Consider the following 19,824-nt stretch of genomic DNA (forward strand, 5'->3'; position numbering starts at 1 on the left):
TTAAAGCACCCAAACCTCCTCTGAAGATTCCTGGGAACTGCAGTTTCTCAAGGGTGCTGGGAACTGCGGTTCTATGGTGAGCAAACTACAGTTCCCAGGGTTTTTTGGGGAAGCAATGCACTTTAATTGCATGTTGTGCACAGAACCTGTAATCAGCTTCCTTCCTTCCTCCTCAGCAGCTCATTATGTCTCCCTCACTTGAGGAACAATAATTTTGGGTTGCCTATGGCCACAGTCTACTCAAAAGTAGACCCACTGAAATTCAATGGGCCTGAGCTGCTTGTGCATGCTCATTTCAGCGGGATGTAGTCCATAATACTGTTATCATGTGCAGCACAAGTAAGGTGTAGGGAAAAGTGTCTTTGCCCCAAGGTGCTTACAATCTAAAATTGGAGCGGGGACAGCAAGAGACAAGAGAGGAAGACAAGGGGGCATTTCCAGCTCTGTTCTACGCTTAACAGTTTTCTTTTCATCTGGATAACTTGATCCAAAAACGTCTATGTGGCTCCATTTGTTTGTTTGTTTATCCTTTATTTATTTTCCAGAATAATATTTAGGTTCTAAATAACAAAAAGTCCAGGTATTTGTCGTTTTTGAGTCAGAAGCAGCGATTGCACAGCTCGACAAATGCAATGCCTCGAGCAACCATAGAACCAATAACTACGGACCCCCCGCATCGGTTTGGACACTTTTAATTAAGATTTCCCGAGTGAGGACCGGTAGCCAATTAGAATAATCTTCATTGGGAACTGAGCTGGGAAAAAGCAAACAAGGACACTAATCAAAAGGAGGTTCCTTCTTTGTCCATTTGAAGAGATAAGCTTGGCAAACGTGAGATACGCAAAAGTGAGATACGCTTGGCAGGAGGTCAGCTGCCAGGCGCTGGGCTTTGGAAAGAAGCCAGATGCCAAGCAGTCCTGGCTGCAAGGCAGGAATTATTTGTCCGCCTCGGGGTTCCTTCCAGCTCTACAATTCTATGGTCTTTCGTGCTGCCTTGGGGGAAACAGGTAGATAGATAGACAGATACTGTAGATTTTTAAAAAACACCTGGTTCATAAGAAGAGACTCCTCTCCCCTGTGGAACCTCCCGAGACTTGAGCTAGGGAAGCTGAAGTCTGCAGTGCTTCCTGTCTCCAGGATGCCCCTGCCTCCTTCATCCCTGTTATTCAGCTCCATCGGGAGGCATGCAGGAAATCCAGTCCGGCTTCCGCTAACATACTTTCACCTCCATCCTCACAGCCTTGAGGACTGGCTCCTTGCTTTTGCATTATCCTTTTTAACAAGGCAATGCGTTTTGCCATGAGGGCCTCCAGTAGAGTCAAAGGTGGCCTTTTTTGCGCGGGGTGTGTGTATGTGTGTGTTATGTGTGTGTCTCAATGCAGAGACCTCCCATGACCCCTAAAAAAGGGACCCCCCCAGCCCCTGCACTCAGAGATGAAGCTACAAGATGCAACCATTCAGGGAGGGGGACCCCTCAGATCTCCCAAGGAGATTCCAGACTCCCCTCCCAAAACTTTGACTTTTAAAAATAAAATATAAAAAGCTGTGTGTGTGTTCATAATTTTACAAGTGTCTGTCATTTCGCCTCTTCCTCGCCATTTAAAGCAGGGTTTATATGAGATCTGAATAGATCTGCCAAGGGGCAGCCCCACAGAAGGCGCATTGCAGTAGTCCAGCCTGGAAGACCCTGGAGTCCAGTATTAACTGACATTATTCCCCTGCTGCATTTACAGGGTTTCTAACACACACAGAGAGAGAGCCATAAGCCCATTATGGGTCAGGTATTCACTTCCAGAAATAGCCTACGCCTCTCCCCAGTGCAAGTGGAGCATAGCCCCATGACACACTCCTCGCACTCGGCTCCTGGCAACAACAGCAGCAAGCCTGCTTTTAATGAGGCCCACTTCCTGGAGGGTGGAGGGAAAACTGAGGCAGGCAGGGAGAGCTGGATAACACCCCCCCCCCCCGCGCACGTGGCCAGCGCCAGGAGCAGGATCCTGGGAGAAGGAACCCAGGCGTCCTGCTGGAGCAGACACCTCCCTTTAATGAGCAGAGGTGAAAACAGAGCCTGCAAAACAGGAAAACAGGAAGAGCCTCTGGCAGTTGCAGAGGGAGGAGGTGGCAGGAGCAGAAAGGAGGAGGAGGGCAGAACAGCTGCTCTGCTTGCAGAAGTCACCCACAGTTGGGGGTTGCCCAGCCTCCAGAAGTCCTCAAGGTTTGCTGGCCGTCTCTGGGTTGGGAGGGACTGAATCTCTAGGAGGACAAGAGGCTGTTTATTCTGTATATGAAGAAGACTCTGCCTGCATCTTGCAAGAGTCAGCCTGGCAGAGGTTGGCTGCAAATTATTGCAGGGACTCTTCCCTTCCTCCGGCTTGCGATGTCGGCAGATTCCTTACTCCCAGTTCCATTTAGCTCAGTACTGAGTCCACTGTCTGGCAGCCACAGCTCTCCAGGGTCTCAGACTCAGGGCACTCTCCCAGGCCTACCTGGAGACGCCCACATAATTTCTGTGCAAAGCAGGCGTTCTGCTGTGGAACTATAACCCACCCCTTTTAAATGAACTTAAGAATCCAGTCCTCGTGGTTCTGAATGGGAAATGCCTGCTGGGCACATTTATAGCACGTCCTTCCCCCCTGAAATAATCATTGCTGGGAACAGTAGCTCTGTTTCCCAGGACTCTTCGGTTGGGCAGGGAATGTGCTTTGGGTGCATGGGGTGCACTCAGGCCACATGAAGCTGTACCAGGAGCGGTGTTTTGAGGGACTGCGGATAAGCCATGAGGGCAGCCGAGGACACGGCCCACTTTGTCCCTCCGTCATGCTCCTCCTTGCAGGCCTATTTATCAGAGTTGACTGTCTGGCCTCTTGGCAAGGCGCCTGACCTGCGCACGGTTCATGGCGTTCCTGCCCTGGAACGGCCTCTCCTTCCTCCCCCCTCCCTGCAAAGGGACAGTCCTCACCTTGTGCTCACCTGGGCCCTTGGGGAGAGGGCAGGTGAGGGGCAAAGGGGGGTGCATTTGGGGGACATGTAGCACACAGCAGGGACTAGCAACTTGCACCTTATCTGTGTCTTTAAATAAATGGCCATTTATTTAGCCTCTTTCCTTCCTCTTTCCCCAGACTGCCATTCTTTCCTTTCTCAGCTGCAAGAAGAGTCACATGAGCAATTCCTAGGAAAAGTTTGTTCTGTACAGCCGAGGAGGAGAAAGCAAAGTCACTCTTGGGCTTTTCCAAAACAAGTCCAGCTTGGATTGGGGCCAGGCTCCGAAAGATGTTGAAAGAGCAGCTCTGGGAAAACATGAGAAGCTCTTTGAGCTTCTAAACCAGAAACCTCAAATGTCAGGCAGTTTAGCGCTTGTTTTGCAAGCGCTTGTTTTATTCCTGGTGCATTTAGGGAAGGCAGAATCCTGTTTTTCGGTGATTTTGGATGGTTGCATCCTGTTCAGAGTAGATCCACTGAAACTAATGGATCTCAGTGAGTTATCTAGTCCTTCCAGCATGTCTACTCTGAGTAGGGCTAACATTGGATGCAGCCCCTCTTTGCTCCCATTAAGGTTTGCAAGAGGAGGAGGATCTTCTGAGCAGTTTTTGTTTTTGTTTTGCAGGTCTCTCGCTGCCTCTCCTTCCAGATATCATCTGCCAGGACATAAGAGCTCAATTTGCTCCAATTAATGGGGCCAAATCTTTGCACAGGCAGGAGGTCTGGGTGGATGGGTCCCCCGTTGGCCTGGCTTAACAGCCACCTTCTTCTTCTGTCCTTGCAGACCCTCCAGCTCCAGGGGCAGTCTATCTCGATTCCCGGGTTCTCAGGGCTGTTTGGCCACTGTGAGAGCAGGCTAGATGGGTCTTTGGGGGGCCTGATCCAGCTGCAAGGCAACCCTAATGCCCTGGAAGTGACAGGCTCACCCTACACCTCCTGACCTGGCAGGTGGCAGGACCTTGGAAACTGATGGAATTGGTGGAATATGCCGAATTGGCAAGTTTAGCATATAAAATCAGAAACCAAGATGAGGCAGGAGTCAAGGAGGATTGGAAAGTATTTGTAAATTATTTTTCAAAAACATTGTAACTTCAATGTTCATTGTAAATTCAAGTAACATTGTGGAAAAAGTATAGATAGAATGACTATAATATGCAGCACTAATTGGAAAATTGGGGAAAGCATGGAGGGGTGGGGTGGGGGTAGCCCAAGGTTAATTGATTGTAAACCAGAAAATGTAAATTCTTTGGAAAGATTTATTATTATTATTATTATTATTATTATTATTATTATTATTATTATGGAATGTTTTGCTGACTTCCTGTAAGCCTGTCGAGAGATGCAAAGAGGAAGCTTGCTGCCGGGAGTCAGGTGTGCCTCCAGGTGAGCTGAGGATGAGCAGGCGGGGCAGGAAACACAAGTGAAGCCACACCACCTTCCTGGCCTGGGCACGGGCGGGTCTGGAGTGGCGGAAGACAGAGTCACCTGGAGTTGTTTTGCATCTGAACCTGCATTGCAAACTATCACCTGCATTCACCTGCCCAGAGATGAACTCCAACTTCCAAGGATCAGGGGATCATAGAACCACAGAATTGGAAGGGTCCCCCAGGGGCCCTCCAGCCCAACCCCCTCTGCAATATTATCTCAGAAAACCAAACTAAAATAATAATGTGCAATGGTGCACCTGTGCATGCACAGAGTGCATTTTTCGCTTGCAACAAATGGTCTAAAATGCTTCCATTTCTGAGAGAGTGAGGGAAAATCCCACCCTGTGTCTAAATATAGCCCAAAGCATTTGAGGATATTTCCCTGGTTCCCCACCCCTCCTATCTCTCCATCCGGCTCCTAAAGGAAGGCCTTTTTCTCCAGGCAGACTCCAAATCAACAAAGGAGGCCAGATTGACAGGCCCTAAAAGCCTCAGAGAAGAGGCGTCTGGGAGGCTCTTGGCGACTGTCTGGGGAGCAGCAAGATAAACCCCAAAAGGGCACAAGTGTGGGGCCTCCGCAGCCACCAGGAATGTGCTCTGCAGGCCTTATCTCTGCCCTTCCAGGAAGTCCTTTTAGGCTCTTGAACAGGGCTAGTCTCTGCTTGATATGGGGAAGGAGAATCTTCACTGCAAAAACGAAAATGCAAAAATTGCACCCGCCCTGTTCATGTGAATTTCGTGCCATTTGGTGGTGGGGATAGTCATTATGAGGCTGAGACTTCAGCGGTTTCCAGTCCATTCCTGGTGGTCCCAATTCCAGGTGCTCACATGAGGGCTCAAAACCCAAAGTGACCCCCGCAGACCCCCTGGGTGTTAAGAAGGGCAGAAGGGGTTCTGCAATGCAGGAATGGCGGCTCAAGAATCCTCAACAGGTGGCCACCCAACCTCTGCTTAAAAGCCTCTGATGAATCATAGATTTGTAGCATTGGATGGTACCCCCAAGGGTCATCCAGCCCAACCCCCTGCAATGCAGGAAAATTGCACTTCAAGAATCCCTGGCGGATGGCCAGCCTCTAGACCAGGCATCCCCAACCTGTGGCCCTCCAGATGTTTTGGCCTACAACTCCCATGATCCCTAGCTAACAGGACCAGTGGTCAGGGATGATGGGAACTGTAGTCCAAAACATCTGGAGGGCCAAAGGTTGGGGATGCCTGCTCTAGGCCCCCCAGCAAGGCTTTCCTTATCATCTTTTTAAGAAGAGCTTCGCCAAACTCACAAAAGAGGAGAAGCCTTCTTGGCCATGACCACTAAAAATGGAGCCTCCACCTCAAAGAGCAGTCTACCTCTGAGCTATGGTTTCCCAGGTTGGGCAACTGGTTAACCAGCCCTGGAAACAGGATGTTATGCTGGATGGAGCCTTGCTGCCATGTGAATATATTTTTTGCAAAGTATGCTCTCTCACACACCCCACAGCGGTAATTCATAATAATAATAACAACCTATTTCTGCTTGTGAAGGGAAAGTCTCTTCCTGAGATGCTTAGTCAGATGGGCAGCAGCAAAAACACCAGGCAGCTCCCATGCAAATGTCCCCAGAGGAAATTGGCACTGCGGCTCCGTCTCTCCACCCAGCACACATCCAGGATTTGTGCAGGAGAGAGGGATCAATTAGCTGGGAGGTTGTTGGTTCATTTGATCTGGACGGGTGCAAAGGAAGTTGTGTCATTTGTGAGCAATTGTGGTCCACCAAGACCCCAAGATCCTTTTCACATGTCCTGCTAGTGAGCCAGGTGTTCCACATCCTATATTTGTGCATCTGGTTATTCCTGCCTAAGTGCAGGAGCCTTACATTTGTCCCTATGGAAATTCGTTTTGTTAGCTTGTGCCCAGGTCTCCAACCTATTTAAGATCATTCGGGGCAACCTTTTCACATTCTGCATTTGGAGGAGGAGGAGGAGGAAGAGGAGGAGGAGTTTGGATTTGATATCCCACTTTATCACTACCCGAAGGAGTCTCAAAGCGGCTCACATTCTCCTCTCCCTTCCTCCCCCACAACAAACACTCTGTGAGGTGAGTGGGGCTGAGAGACTTCAGAGAAGTGTGACTGGCCCAAGGTCACCCAGCAGCTGCAGGTGGAGGAGCGGAGACGCGAACCTGGTCCCCCTGATTACGAGACTACCGCTCTTAACCACTACACCACACTGGCTCTTTGACCCTTCAAAGCAACAGAAAAGGAACTTGCAAAAGTCAAGGAATCATTTAATGTGTCTTATAGCGGGGGGGGGGGTGTCCTGTGCAACACAGATTAGCACCACCACCCCGCCGCTCCCTACCTATAAAGCAAACTTTGCCAACTGTAATGGGAGTTGTAATTCAAATAATGTGTCTGTCTGTCTGTCTGTCTGTCTATCTATCTATCTATCTATCTAATCACCGCTCTACTTTTGACTTTCTCCTCCAGCAGTCACAGAAGCAGAGCCACAATGCAGCTTCGGGAGAGTTGCTGGCTTCCAGTTCAAAACAGCCACTACAACCTAAGCTGCTAGCCCTCATGCCACAGAGACTTGGAAGCGTGCAGACAGAAACGTGCCGTGACAGATCAGGAGCCAGGAGGGCGGCTGAGTAAGCAAAAGGTTTCTCCTTGCCATGAGTAACAAAAGGCAGAGGGAATTATGCAGGCCGTATGCAAACCTGTTTGACTTGCCCGATGCCTAGAGCTTGCCAAATTATTATCATTAATTTAATAGGGGTGGGTGGGTTGTGCTTTTTTTGGGGGGGGGGGTTCACAGAAAAGAAAGGCAGCAACAAAACAGGAGACAGAGGGCCCCAAATAGTTCATTTCTAAATTTCATTTCATACCCTTGAGGAAGTGCTTCCTGTGATTGCAGTGCAGGGGTTGGGCTGGATGACCCTTGGGAGTCCCTGCAATTCTACGGATCTATGAAAAAGGCCAAGTTTTAAAAGAACCACCTTGCATTTGGCAAGACAGTTTGTTTACATGGTGTGTTTTTTTTAAAGTACAGCTGTAGTTGTTGTTTAGGAAAAAAGAAAACAATATACATATACAGATGTACCGTAGTCAGGCCTGAAATGTCTCATTCCAGCGTGCTATAAATAAATCCCATTTTGCAAGGCGTTGCTCTGGGTGTGACGCTGCTCCCTGGTTTCTTGCAACATGTCGGTTTGGGTAAGAAGGGCACGCTCCGAATATGTTTACTCCGCAACCTCTGGAGGAACTGGGCATCTCAAGTCCCAGGGCAAGCCATTGAGAAAATGGCAAATCTCATGGCAGTTCATAAACAAGGAAGATAGCAGATGGCTGCATGCTGAGTCAGCTAAGTGTTCTCGGCTCTGACTGGCAGCATGAAGGCTCTCTGGGGTGTCAGACTCAGGGTGCTGGACCACCGAGCTACAGCGCTTTGTGTAAAAGCGAGCCAAGGCTCCAAACGTCATGCTTCTGCACAAAAGAGTGCCGTCAATAGTTGCCACAGTGAGTTAGATGCTTGGTCCATGTAGCTCAGGGCTGCTCCACACTGACTGGCAGCAACAGTTCTCCAATGTTTCAGACCCGGGAGCCTCTCTTAGCCCTGCCTGGTGATGCTGCCAGCGGGGATGGAGCATGCCAAGCAGGCACTCTGCCAAGGAGATCTGCTCCTGCACAAGGAACATTTTAAAGCAGAGGTTGGGCAGCCATCTCTCGTGGATGCTTGAATTGAGAATACTGCCTTGCAGGGGGTTGGAGTAGATGACCCTCGGGGTCCCTTCCATATATAATTCTATGATTCCTGCAATGCAAGCCATGGGGGGGGGGGAGTGTAAGACAGAAGAAAATAACTTATTAAAACCAGGGCCATTCCCCGAGAGGCGAGGTTCTCTTGCGGAGGCACCCAGACGCCTCAAGAATACATCTCAGGCCTTCTCCCTTCGGAGAGGAGCGATGGCACTGCCAAACCCTCCTCCAGTGAAAGAGCTGTGTGTGGAAATGCTGGGATTGGGGCCAAGAGGCCTGCTCACCTTCCCCTGCCAAGCCGGTTGGGCAGCCTGGTTCTCTCGGCGAGGGGGGGCAACAGCAGCTCTGCCACACGGTACCGGATTTCCGCTTGGGTGTCGGCAAGGGTGACTTGCCGGTAGACGCGTGAGGTGCAGGGTGGGGCCCCAGAAAAACAAGCGCAGTTTGGCAGCCGCAGGGAGGACTGGGCTGGCCCTTCGCCTCGGCTTTCTCCCTCCGTCGGCTGAGCAAAGGGCCAGACATCCTCGGGGCAGAAAGACTCAGTGCATCTTGCTGCGCATTAATGACAATGCAAAGCTTGGGGACATGATGGGGTCCACTCTTCTTCTTTCGCAGGAGCATGAGGTCTGGAACCTTATTTATCTGTTGCTGTCCAACAAATGTTTGCATCTCACAAAGCCAAGTGCCAGAAGATTCCTGCACCGCAGGGTGTTGGACTACAGGACCCCCAGGTTCCCTTCCAAGTCTACAATTCTACAGCTCTATGAAAGAAAGCGATTCTTCACATGGCATGTGGTTAACCTGTGGAACTCCCTCCCCCAGGAGACAGTTGATGGCCACTGACTTGGAAGGCTCAGAAAGGGGGTGAGATAAATTGATGGAGCATCGTGAGGTGATTGATGGCCACTAGCCAGGATAGATCTTCTCTGCCTCCACAGCTGGAAGGGGCGATGCTTCTGTGTAGCTCAGCTGGTGAGAGCCTGGTGCTGATAACGCCAAGCTTGCAGGTTCGATCCCTCACTGGGGCAGCTGCCTGTTCCTGCATTGCAGGGGGTTGGACTAGATGACCCCCAGGGTCCCTTCCGACTCCACCATTCTAGGATTTTAGGATTACCAGTTCCTGGAAACTGCAGGAGGGGAGAGTTGCTCTTGTACTCAAACCCTGCATGTGGGTTTCCCATAATAAGCATCTGATCAGCCACTGTGAGAACAGGATGCTACACTGGATGGGCTCCCCACTTTGGGTCTGATGTGAAGCCAGGCTCTTCCCATCTTCCTATGGAACCTCTAGGTTCAGAGGCAGTCTATCTCGATTCCTAGGTCCTTAGGACTCTTTGGCCGCTGTGAGACAGGATGGCGGGCAACATGGGCCACTGTTTTTGTATGTGCTGGAAGCCATCCAGTGTGGTGGGGAAACTCAGCCGGATGTTTTATTAATCCAGGAGAATCTTTTTCAGGGGCTGAAGAGGGGGTTATGCAATTATTAAGGGAGCTTAAAAGCCCCCCCCCCGGGCAGGCTTCTGAGATGTCAGAGGGTTAGGAAGAACCTCAAAGCAGTAATGCCGACAGAAAGAGAGACATGATTAGCACTGGGACCCCAAAGACTAGACAAAGCCCATGCCTGCTTTGGAGATTCAGCTCTTTCACCTTCTCAGCTCAGAGGGCAGCCTGCAAAGGAGCCTCCTACCCAAGGGAGGACTAGACTGGTGGGGTTTCCCCGGCTGCCCCTCCCCACCCTGGGGTGTATTTTCTGCAACATGCAGCTGTTGCAACAGTAAGTGCATTGGTGGTGGATTTGCACCAGACCACCCAAACTCCATGCAAGCGCTTGGGACCCTCAAGTCTTGTGTGCAGAGACCCCCCCCCCCCAGGTCTCAGGTTCAGGCCCTGAAATCTTAGGGTTTGGGATGCTGCTGGAAGTGGTGAGTTCTGCCCCTTGGAAGCATTTAAGCAGAACCTGGGAGGCCCCCCATCAAGAAGTCTTTCACTGCAATCCTCGCATTTCATGGGGTTGGGCTGAATGACCCCTGGAGGTCCCGCCCAAGCCTACAATTCTATGACATGAGGCGATGCTGGACTCTCCTTCATCGGAGGCTTTCAAACAGATGACCATCCTTCAGGTCCCTTCCAACTCTACGATTCCTGTATCACAGGGGGTTCAGCTGGATGACCCCTGGGTACCCCCAACCCTACAATTCCATGGCCTGGCAACCCTGGCGCATATTGCCTGCAAAGCATGGCTGCCTATATGCATTCAGTGAACGGCCCTGAGATTTTCGGATGAAGGGCAGGATAAGTAAATGAAAGAAAGAGAAATAAATGAAGCTGGTTGCAAAGGGTCCTTGTGCATCCTCAAAAAGACACCCCCCCCCCGGAACTCAGCCAGAGCTGCTGCCGGATGGGTCCAGGCACACAGGCCTCCTGAGCTGGGCTCTTTCCTTGGGGGGGGAGAGGCTTTGCTTTCCTTGGCTGGAGGGGGCGGCACCTGGAACTCCTTCCCCTTGCTCCAGCAACCAACTCTCTCTCTTCCCCAGTTTTCTTCCTCAAGGCTGGTGCTGAGTCAACGCTTCCCAGACACAGAGAAAACGCTGAGCAACGTCTCCAGGAAAGGGGCCTCCTCCTTCCGGAGAGAGCCGGGAGCAGGTTCCCGCGGAGCCAGGCCTGGTCGGCAGCCAAGCAGCCTCTGCCCTGGCATGGCCCACTGCCCCCGGGCCTGATCCTGGGCGCACTGCCTCTCCAGATGCTGCTTCTCCCCAGCACCAGACATTCAGAGTCCTAAATAAAATGAATAAGGTTGGATGGCCACCTAAGATTCCTGCCTTGCAGCGGGCTGGGCTAGATGATCCTTGGGGTTCCCTTCCAACTCTATGATTCCATTGTGTGTGGTTTTTTTTAAAGGTTTGATGTTTTATTGTGTTTTTAATATTCTAGAGCAGCCCAGTCAGCTGGGCAGGTTGTTATGGGAACTTTGCTCCTGGGAAGACAGGAGGCCCCTTTGGGGCTGCTTTGGGCCCTGATCCTGCAGCCAGGCTCTTCTATCTTCAACCCTGAGATCCCACAAGGTGTCATGAGGGCCACCAACTTGAGTGGTTTTAAAAGAGGACGAGAGGAATTCATAGAGGGAGGCAGAGCTGTCAGCGGCTACCAGCCTCCTACTAGAAACAAGGTGCTAGTCCTCATGTTTTTATGGAACTGCCAAGCTCTGCAGTTAAATCTGGCTGCCCTCTCCTCATTTCAGGATTCAGGCGCCTTGGGGTGCTCTTTGGCTCTGCTGCGCTGGCACCCATCCCAGACAGAGGAGCCAACCTGACTGGCCAGGGTGCCTGTTTACTGGTGGGGTGGGTGGCGAATGTGAGATGCCTGGAGGGAGAGAGGGAGGGCAGGAAGGGTGGGGCGGCTCCAGCTGTGAAGGAGGGGGGCATCAAGTGGCAATGAGTTCTGAGGCTCTGGCTTCCTGGGAGAGGATCTGTGCAGCCATCGGGGGGGGGGGAGAGACGCACCCAGGCCGCATGTGCGGAAGCACCTGAGTCAGGGGTGACGGGTTCTGACACGCACCTGCGCAGGTGTGTTGCGGAGAGGTAAACAAGGCACCAGACGCTCCCCTCTGGCAGGGGCTCCTGTGCTGCTCAGCAGGCAGAAATGCAAGAGGCTTCTCCTGCACACAGACACAGTGGCAGAAGCTGCACCTGTTGGTTTTCCGCCTGCCGCAAGGCAAATCCCAGGCTGGGGATGGTTGGGAAAGCAATTGGAAATAAAACCAACAGAATCATAATTACATGACACAAATTGTACTTAATATTCCAGGATGCAAAAGAGCACCAGACTCTGAGTCTAAGGATTGTGGGTTCGAGCCTCACCTTGGGCAAAAGATTCCTGCATTGCAGGGGGCTGGACTAGATGACCATCGGGGTCCCTTCCAACTCTACTATTCTATGGAATTGACTGCTTCTTTCACGGAGTGAAGCCGCATTGCTGTTGCCGGAGAGCGCTGACTTTTTCCTGTGGACAATTTGATCTTAAAACAACTACCCGGAGTAGAACGGAAAATTGGATTTTTAAACGTCTTAATTTGGCACCGAAACGGGGAGGTTTCAAACAGGAAGTCTGCCTTCCCCTTTTGTAAATAGACTGAAGCAAAGAGGCTGCAAGCTAAAGTCTTGGAAAGCTTTTCATAAAGGATTAAACTTCCATCGGCTAAAATCATCAAACCCCCCTTGGAAGCAGGAGAAGAGGGGGGAAATTTTAGATCGCGTAAGCCTGCAGGAGAGAGTGAAGAAAGTCAAATTACCACCGCTCTGAACCTGGAAACGGGCTGCTAGTAAGACTGAAGTTTTGGATATGCTCATTGACTGTGAATAGATCGTTTGTTGACAGTAAGTTAAAGAAGAGAAATACATTGTTTCCATTGTCTCCTTCTGCGTTTAAAAAGGAGTAAAAGTAATTGAAAACTGAAACTAACTTTATTGCTTGAACTGTGCTTAAAAGGATTGATACAAATAGAAATTGTTTCCCCCTAGAGGAAGCCTTTGAAATTGTTACATGAGCTGAGCTGGGGGAATTTCCAGCTGCAAGATAAGACTGTGAGAATCTGGGATTGACCTTGGACCGTTAAGAATGTTGACAGAAGAAGCCTTAGTGGTTGCATTATGTAAGATTAATGACTCACTGGAACAGCTCCATAAGAAGACGGATGTGATGATTATTATAAAAATTGATAACTTGGAACAAAAAGTGACTAATTTGGGACAAAAGGTGAATATTAATACAGAAGCTATTCAGGAATCGATACAGGGACCTACTTTAACATGGCAAATTGAGGAGAAGGCGGGGGAGAAAGTGGTTGTTGTGGAACCTAAAGCTGCACAAGTGGAGAGAGCCCCAGCCTTACAGATGCAATTTGATGACTATAAGTTGATGCCTTTTATGACTGAATTTAGAGAAAGTCAGACTTTGAGGATTGGAGCCCCGCTTGGACTGGAGAAGGAAAGTTGGATAGATCCTCTCATGCAGGGGTTTATTGACCTTTGGGACCTGGACTTGGGTCAGGAGGAGACTGGAGTTGTGGGGGTCACCAGACTTGGAGGAACTTTGAAACACGACTGGAAATATCTTTTGAATTTTAGTTTTAACTATGGAGATTTGGCTGACTTGTCGAGAAGGAATAAAAACATTGCTAGGTGGGAATTTCCCCGAGATCTACTTTTCAGCATCAAAGGAAGGAAAATAAGAACAAGATCAGGAGAAGACAAAGTAAAGTGCATGTATAAATACAGTGGTGCCTTACAAGACGAAATTAATTCATTCCGCAAGTTTTTTCTTGCAAGTTTTTCGTCTTGCGAAGCACGGTTTCCCATAGGAATGCATTGAAAATCAATCAATGCGTTCCTATGGAGACCATCCGGGGACAGAGGGGAAGTGCCGCGCGCCTTCCTCTCTGTCCCCGGACCTGTTTAAAGCAAGGGGCGGCGGGGAGAAGATTGCTTCTCCCCGTTGCCTGCCCCACAATCTCTGGGGACAGAGGGGAAGGCGCGCGTGCCTTCCCCTCTGTCCCTGGACCTGTTTTAAAGCAAGGGAAGGGGCAGCGGGGAGAATCGTTTCTCCCCGTTGCCGCCCCTTGGTTCAAAAGGGGTCCGGGGAGAGAGGGGAAGGCGCGCGCGCCTTCCCCTCTGTCCCCGGAGATTGCGGGGCTGGCAACGGGGAGAAGCGATCTTCTCCCCGCCGCCCCTTGCTTCAAAAGAGGTCCGGGGACAGCAGGGAAGATGCGCTGCGCTTCCCCGCTATCCCCAGAGCTTGCGGGGCAAGCTTCGTTTTGCGAAGCAAGCCCATAGGGAAATGCGTCTTGCGAAGCGGCTAAGAAAACGAAAAACTCCTTCGTCTACGAGTTTTTCGTCTTCCGAGACATTCGTCTTGCGGGGAACCGCTGTATGAAGAAGACCTGCAGAAGGGACTTGGAAAAGAGTTAAGAGCCTCGGACAGAAGATCACCAGGTTGATGGACTATATGGAATTGACGGAAATGACTGGCAGAATCCGAGACCAGGGAGAAGAGACGGTGGAAGAATATTGGGAAAAGTTTAAAATCTATATATGGAAATAATGTAAAATTAATGAGTGTTAGAAAAATGTTGGAAGGGAATTATACGGCTTTAGTAGAAATGTTTTAAGGAATTAAGCATAAATAAGTATTACAGTATTAATGGAAAATAAGGTTAAAATATGTTAAGATAATCATATGACAGAAAATAGAGAAAGATGGAAAGGATTTGCTGAAAAAATTAATAGAAATGGAATACAAAAAGGGGGGTGAGAGGAGGTCGATGAAAGAAGGGAATGAAAGAGAGGATATTGAGATGGTATGATGTGTGTTTTTTGAACTGTTTTTGCTTTCGTTTTGTTTAATGTGTTAATGTTGTGTTGTGTATTGTTTATATATTGTACTGTATTGTTTTTTCTTTTTCTTTTTCTTCTTTTTTCTTCTCTTTCCTCCTTTTTGTAAGGTTTAAAAGTAATAAATATTTTTTTTAAAAAAAATACTATTAAATGGAACATTTATTAAATGGCACATTTGCAAATCCAACCTGATGCTAGATTGTGGGAAGGGCTGCAAAGCTCAGTGGGTGGAACACCTATTTAGCATGCAGAAAGGTCCCAGTTCAGTCTCCAGGTATGACCGGGACCACCTACACCTGCTGCTGCCAGTCAGTGCAAGCAATGCTGAGCGAGATGACCTCGCTCTAAAGCCATCCTATCTCCATTAATGTGTGACCCCAAAATTTTGGATCACCCCAAACTGATGCCAACATTTTGGGCAAGCTTTGTACCATTTTGTGCCTCCCCCAAACTGAGCAATTTACATTCAAACTGGGGTCACAACCTGGTTTCATTGGCTCCAGACTGGTGCCAAGCGCTGTGCTGGTTTTGTGCCATTTTGTGTTGTGAACCCAAAGCGGGGTGCATCACACACAAAACTGAGTCATTGACACTCACACCAGGGGCCACAGGGACACCCCAAAACCCAACCCTGTCCAATTGACTGCAAAGGGGGGCATGAAACATGGGGTTCACGGCACAAAACTAGCACTAAACTTTGGCACCAGTTTGGGGGGATCTGAAATTCCAGGTGACCCATTACTAATGCTCTCCATCCTTTGCTCAAAATAGTGAGGACAAGCATCTTGGTTTATTTTAAGAAAGACGGTGGGCAGAAACTCCCAGTCAGTGTGGGCAACCCTGGGCGTAAATGGCCATGCACGAGTTCCGCTCTTCCTCGCGGGGGGGGGGGGGCTGCCAGTGTGAAACCAGCTTCCCCAGGGAGCTGTCCTGCAAGGGGTGGGGGAAAGCTGGCACAAACCCCCAAGGGACGGGGGCCAGGTAACCTCCCCCCCCACCGGGCTGCAAATCCACATTCCCATGCAAACAGCGCAGGCTGACGTCAATCTCCAAGGAGAGCAGATCCCATGTCAGGGCCGGCCGGCAGCCTCTCTGTCATGTGGGGCGGTCACGTCAACGCTGCCCCCTCCCCCCTCTGGGTCCAGAGGAGGCCTAAGCTGGCCACTGCTCATCTGCAAGACCCCCCTTTTTGCCAATTATTCTTATTAGCTTGCCAAATTATTACAAATCAAGCTGAAAAATAAGTCATGTCAGACTAATCTGATCTCATTTTTTGACAGAATTACAAGCCTGGTAGATGAAGGGAACGCAGTGGATGTAGCCCACCTTGATTTCAGCAAGGCATTTGACAAGGTGCCCCATGATATTCTTGTAAAGAAGCTGGTAAAATACGGTCTTGACTATGCTACCACTCAGTGGATTTGTAACTGGCTGACTGACCGAACCCAAAGGGTGCTCATCAATGGTTCCTCTTCATCCTGGAGAAGAGTGACTAGTGGGGTGCCACAGGGTTCTGTCTTGGGCCCAGTCTTATTCAACATCTTTATCAACGACTTGGATGATGGACTCAAGGGCATCCTGATCAAATTTGCAGGACACCAAACTGGGAGGGGTGGCTAACACCCCAGAGGACAGGATCACACTTCAAAACGACCTTGACAGATTAGAGAACTGGGCAAAAACAAACAAGATGAATTTTAACAGGGAGAAATGTAAAGTATTGCACTTGGGCAAAAAAAATGAGAGGCACAAATACAAGATGGGTGACACCTGGCTTGAGAGCAGTACATGTGAAAAGGATCTAGGAGTCTTGGTTGACCACAAACTTGACATGAGCCAACAGTGTGACGCGGCAGCTAAAAAAGCCAATGCAATTCTGGGCTGCCACTGTATTCTGCTCTGGTCAGACCTCACCTGGAGTACTGTGTCAAGTTCTGGGCACCACAATTCAAGAAGGACACTGACAAACTGGAACGTGTCCAGAGGAGGGCAACCAAAATGGTCAAAGGCCTGGAAACGGTGCCTTATGAGGAACGGCTAAGGGAGCTGGGCATGTTTAGCCTGGAGAAGAGGAGGTTAAGGGGTGATATGATAGCCATGTTCAAATATATAAAAGGATGTCATATAGAGGAGGGAGAAAGGTTGTTGTCTGCTGCTCCAGAGAAGCGGACATGGAGCAATGGATCCAAACTACAAGAAAGAAGATTCCACCTAAAGATTAGGAAGAACTTCCTGACAGTAAGAGCTGTTTGACAGTGGAATTTGCTGCCCAGGAGTGTGGTGGAGTCTCCTACTTTGGAGGTCTTTAAGCAGAGGCTTGACAACCATATGTCAGGAGTGCTCTGATGGTGTTTCCTGCTTGGCAGGGGGTTGGACTCGATGGCCCTTGGGGTCTCTTCCAACTCTATGCTTCTATGATTCTATGATTCTATGAATGAATTCAATTTAATACAATTTCCCAAAACGGTTTCCTGCTCTCCTTACAAGACCCCTTTGCTCGGGGGTCAGGGCTCCCTCCAGGACCCAGCAGCCACCAGCTTCCTTTCCCAGGGGAAAACAATCCCCCCACCTGAGACCCCCAGGCTGACCCACGACACCCCCCCCCAATTCTTACTGACTGGCTGTGGCATGAACATTGGCAGCTTCTCCCAGTGTGGGAAGATGGGCCGGCTCCTCTAAGCTGCCTTGGCTCCCTCCTAGGGAAATCAAAGAAATCACAGAAGTCCAGCCTCCTGCAATGCAGGAACAGGTACCTGCCCCATGCAGGGATCGAACCTGCAACCGTGGTGTTATCAGCACCAGGCTCTCACCAAGGGAGCTAGAGAAGGAGGGGAGGGGGAGAGAAAGTACAGCCCTGAGCTGAACTCTCTTTGCTGCCAAGGCATGGAGATGTGGGGAAGGGCCTCGCAGAACAGTGGAGTTGGGAGGGGACCCCCAAAGGCCATCCAGCCCAACCCCCTGCAATGCAGGGATATTTTGCCCAATGTTGGAATCAAACCCACAACCCAGAGATCACTGAGGTAGGAAATGCCTCCTGATCAGGCCAAACGGAGCACATCCAGCCCAGACTACTGTCCTCACAGTGGCCGACCAGATGCCGTTATTGAAATCCTGGAATAGTAGAGTTGGAAGGGATCCCAAGGGTCATCTAGCCTAACCCCCTGAGATTCCTGCGTTGCAGGGGTTAGACTAGATGACCCTCAGGGGTTCCTCCCAACAATTCTACTGTTCTGTGATTCTATCTCCTCATGTGTGTTTGTGAGTCACAGCTCGAGGCAGAGTCAGCTCTCTAGGTTCCCAGGCTCAGTGGCCAATTTTATAAATAGCAGCCGGGGATTCCTGGAAGGCACTCATGGGTTTAATTGGGGAGGCAGGTGCTTCTCCCACGCCTGTGAGGAACCGGGTGACGGGTGGAAAGAAACCCCGGGGGAAGTTGGCCAGGCGCCCGTTTCTCCCCTCTGCGCAGCACCTCCCCAGGGGTCCTGATGGAAACACCTTCAAGCCATTAGTAGAGCCTCCATGTTCAAGAGCTGCCTGCTGCAGAATGCCAGCTTGCAGGGGGCAGAGGAAAGGCGGTCTTGCTCATGGGCTTCCTGCTGCTTTGGATCAGCCCCCGATCTGTGAAATGGGTATGAAAGTGGGGCAGCCCCGTAGAACAACAACAAACAAAAAAACACAACAAATTATTATTATTATTAGCCAAATATTGCCATTCCCTGCCCCTCTCAGGATTTGGGGCAAGGTGTTCTCCAAATCACTGCCCTGCAACATTTGCTTTTGAATCTCCGATGCATCGAAACAGCCTCGTTCCAACAGTCCATGTAGAGCAGTGCTGTCTGCACTGGCTGGCAGCATCGGCTATCTAGGGTTTCCGAATGGGGACAAATCCCAGTCCTGCCTGCAGTCCTACCAGGGATTGAACTTGAGGCCTTCTGCATGCCAAGCAGCTGCTCTGCAATGCTCCAGACCTCATGCTCCCAAACCATTTTTGATTTAAACAGAAACGCAAGAAGCTCAGAACATCTCTATACTGGCGGGCAGCAGCTCTTTGGTATTTCTGCCTTGGGGCAATTTCAAGCCTTGCCAGGGACTGAAGCAAATACATTCTGCATGCCAAGCAGGTGCTCTCCCCACTGGACCATGTGACTGTCTCTGCCCCAAGGAAAAGACAATCTGCCCCTGCAGTTCCCACCACGTTACAGAGCCGAATCAGGTGATTCACAGCAAAGGATTCTTCCTCGCCTTCTTTAGGGATCCCGTGCCCAGGAGATCTGGGAGCCTCAGGCTCCCTCCACAAAGTACGTAAGCCCCGAGCGCACACACGCAAGCGGGGTGACGAAGGCCAGCTGGCATGAATCCTGCTGCTGACTTGCCACAGAAGCTCTCAGCCCTGCAGCAGCAGCAAGGAGGAGGAAGGGATCGTGGGAAACTAGATCCAGTGCAGATCCCGGCCATCCTGGCAGGGTTGAGTCAGGGTATGATCGCACATGCTCTGGACAGATGCCAGGACAAGGCACAGGCTGAGGACACGACATTCCTTTGGAGCATGTCCAAAGCGCATTCTTTCTTTCTCTCCAAAGAATCCTGTGCACTGAGTGAACAGCAACAGCAACAGCAACAGCCTGATCTCCAAGAGTCCTAGCCCCCTGCAAGGCAGGAATCTGCAATACAGATCAAGTGAAGTCAAGTCCTCATGCTTCTGATAAAGGGTGGGTTTACATGCAACCAGCTGCTCATTGCCCCTTGTAGAACCATAGAATCCAGCATTGGAAGGGGCCCCCAAGGGACATCTAGTCCAACCTCCTTCAGTGCAGCAATCTCAGCCAAAGCATCCAGCCAGCAATCTCCCACCTTCAGCAATCCTTCAGGGTTGCAGGTGGGGGGTTCTTCCAAGCCCTGCCAGGAGGCGCCCCAAGGGATCAAACCTTCTGCATGCCAAACAGCTGCTCTGCTCTCCTCCACTGCCAGAGGATCAGCCGCTGCAACAGAGCATTTCTTGTGCCTAAGCAGAACCAGATGTGTGTTTTCCTCTCCGCTGGTTTCTCGTGAGACGCTTGGCGGGAGGAATGGCTGTCTGGGCCTCTCGCCCATTGACCGCACAGCCTCCCAGCTCAGCCGCGGGACAGAGAGGCCGCAGAGCCCACGCAGGGGTCTCCCAAATCCACTGCCCCACCATGCCCCTGCTGCCTGAGTCAGGGCGTCTAGCCGGATGGGGATGTCCAGGTCTAGCTGTGGTCAGAGGAACGGATTCCCTGGCATGATAAGCTCAGACAAGAGTCATCACAGCTGGGCGACTTTC

General features: G+C 50.5%; 1 long non-coding RNA gene across 1 annotated transcript; it reads left to right on the plus strand.

Annotated features, from left to right (window-relative positions):
• Window positions 1–2,946: 2,946 nt before the first annotated feature.
• Window positions 2,947–10,818, plus strand: LOC310697164. Its single transcript, XR_014520969.1, has 4 exons — window positions 2,947–4,362; window positions 6,868–7,028; window positions 8,752–9,000; window positions 10,685–10,818. It is a non-coding gene; the product is annotated as an uncharacterized lncRNA (long non-coding RNA).
• The last annotated feature ends 9,006 nt before the right edge of the window (window positions 10,819–19,824 follow it).

This window comes from Podarcis liolepis (assembly GCF_965112155.1).
Source record: "Podarcis liolepis genome assembly, chromosome: 18".
NCBI classification, from domain to species: Eukaryota; Metazoa; Chordata; class Lepidosauria; order Squamata; family Lacertidae; genus Podarcis; species Podarcis liolepis.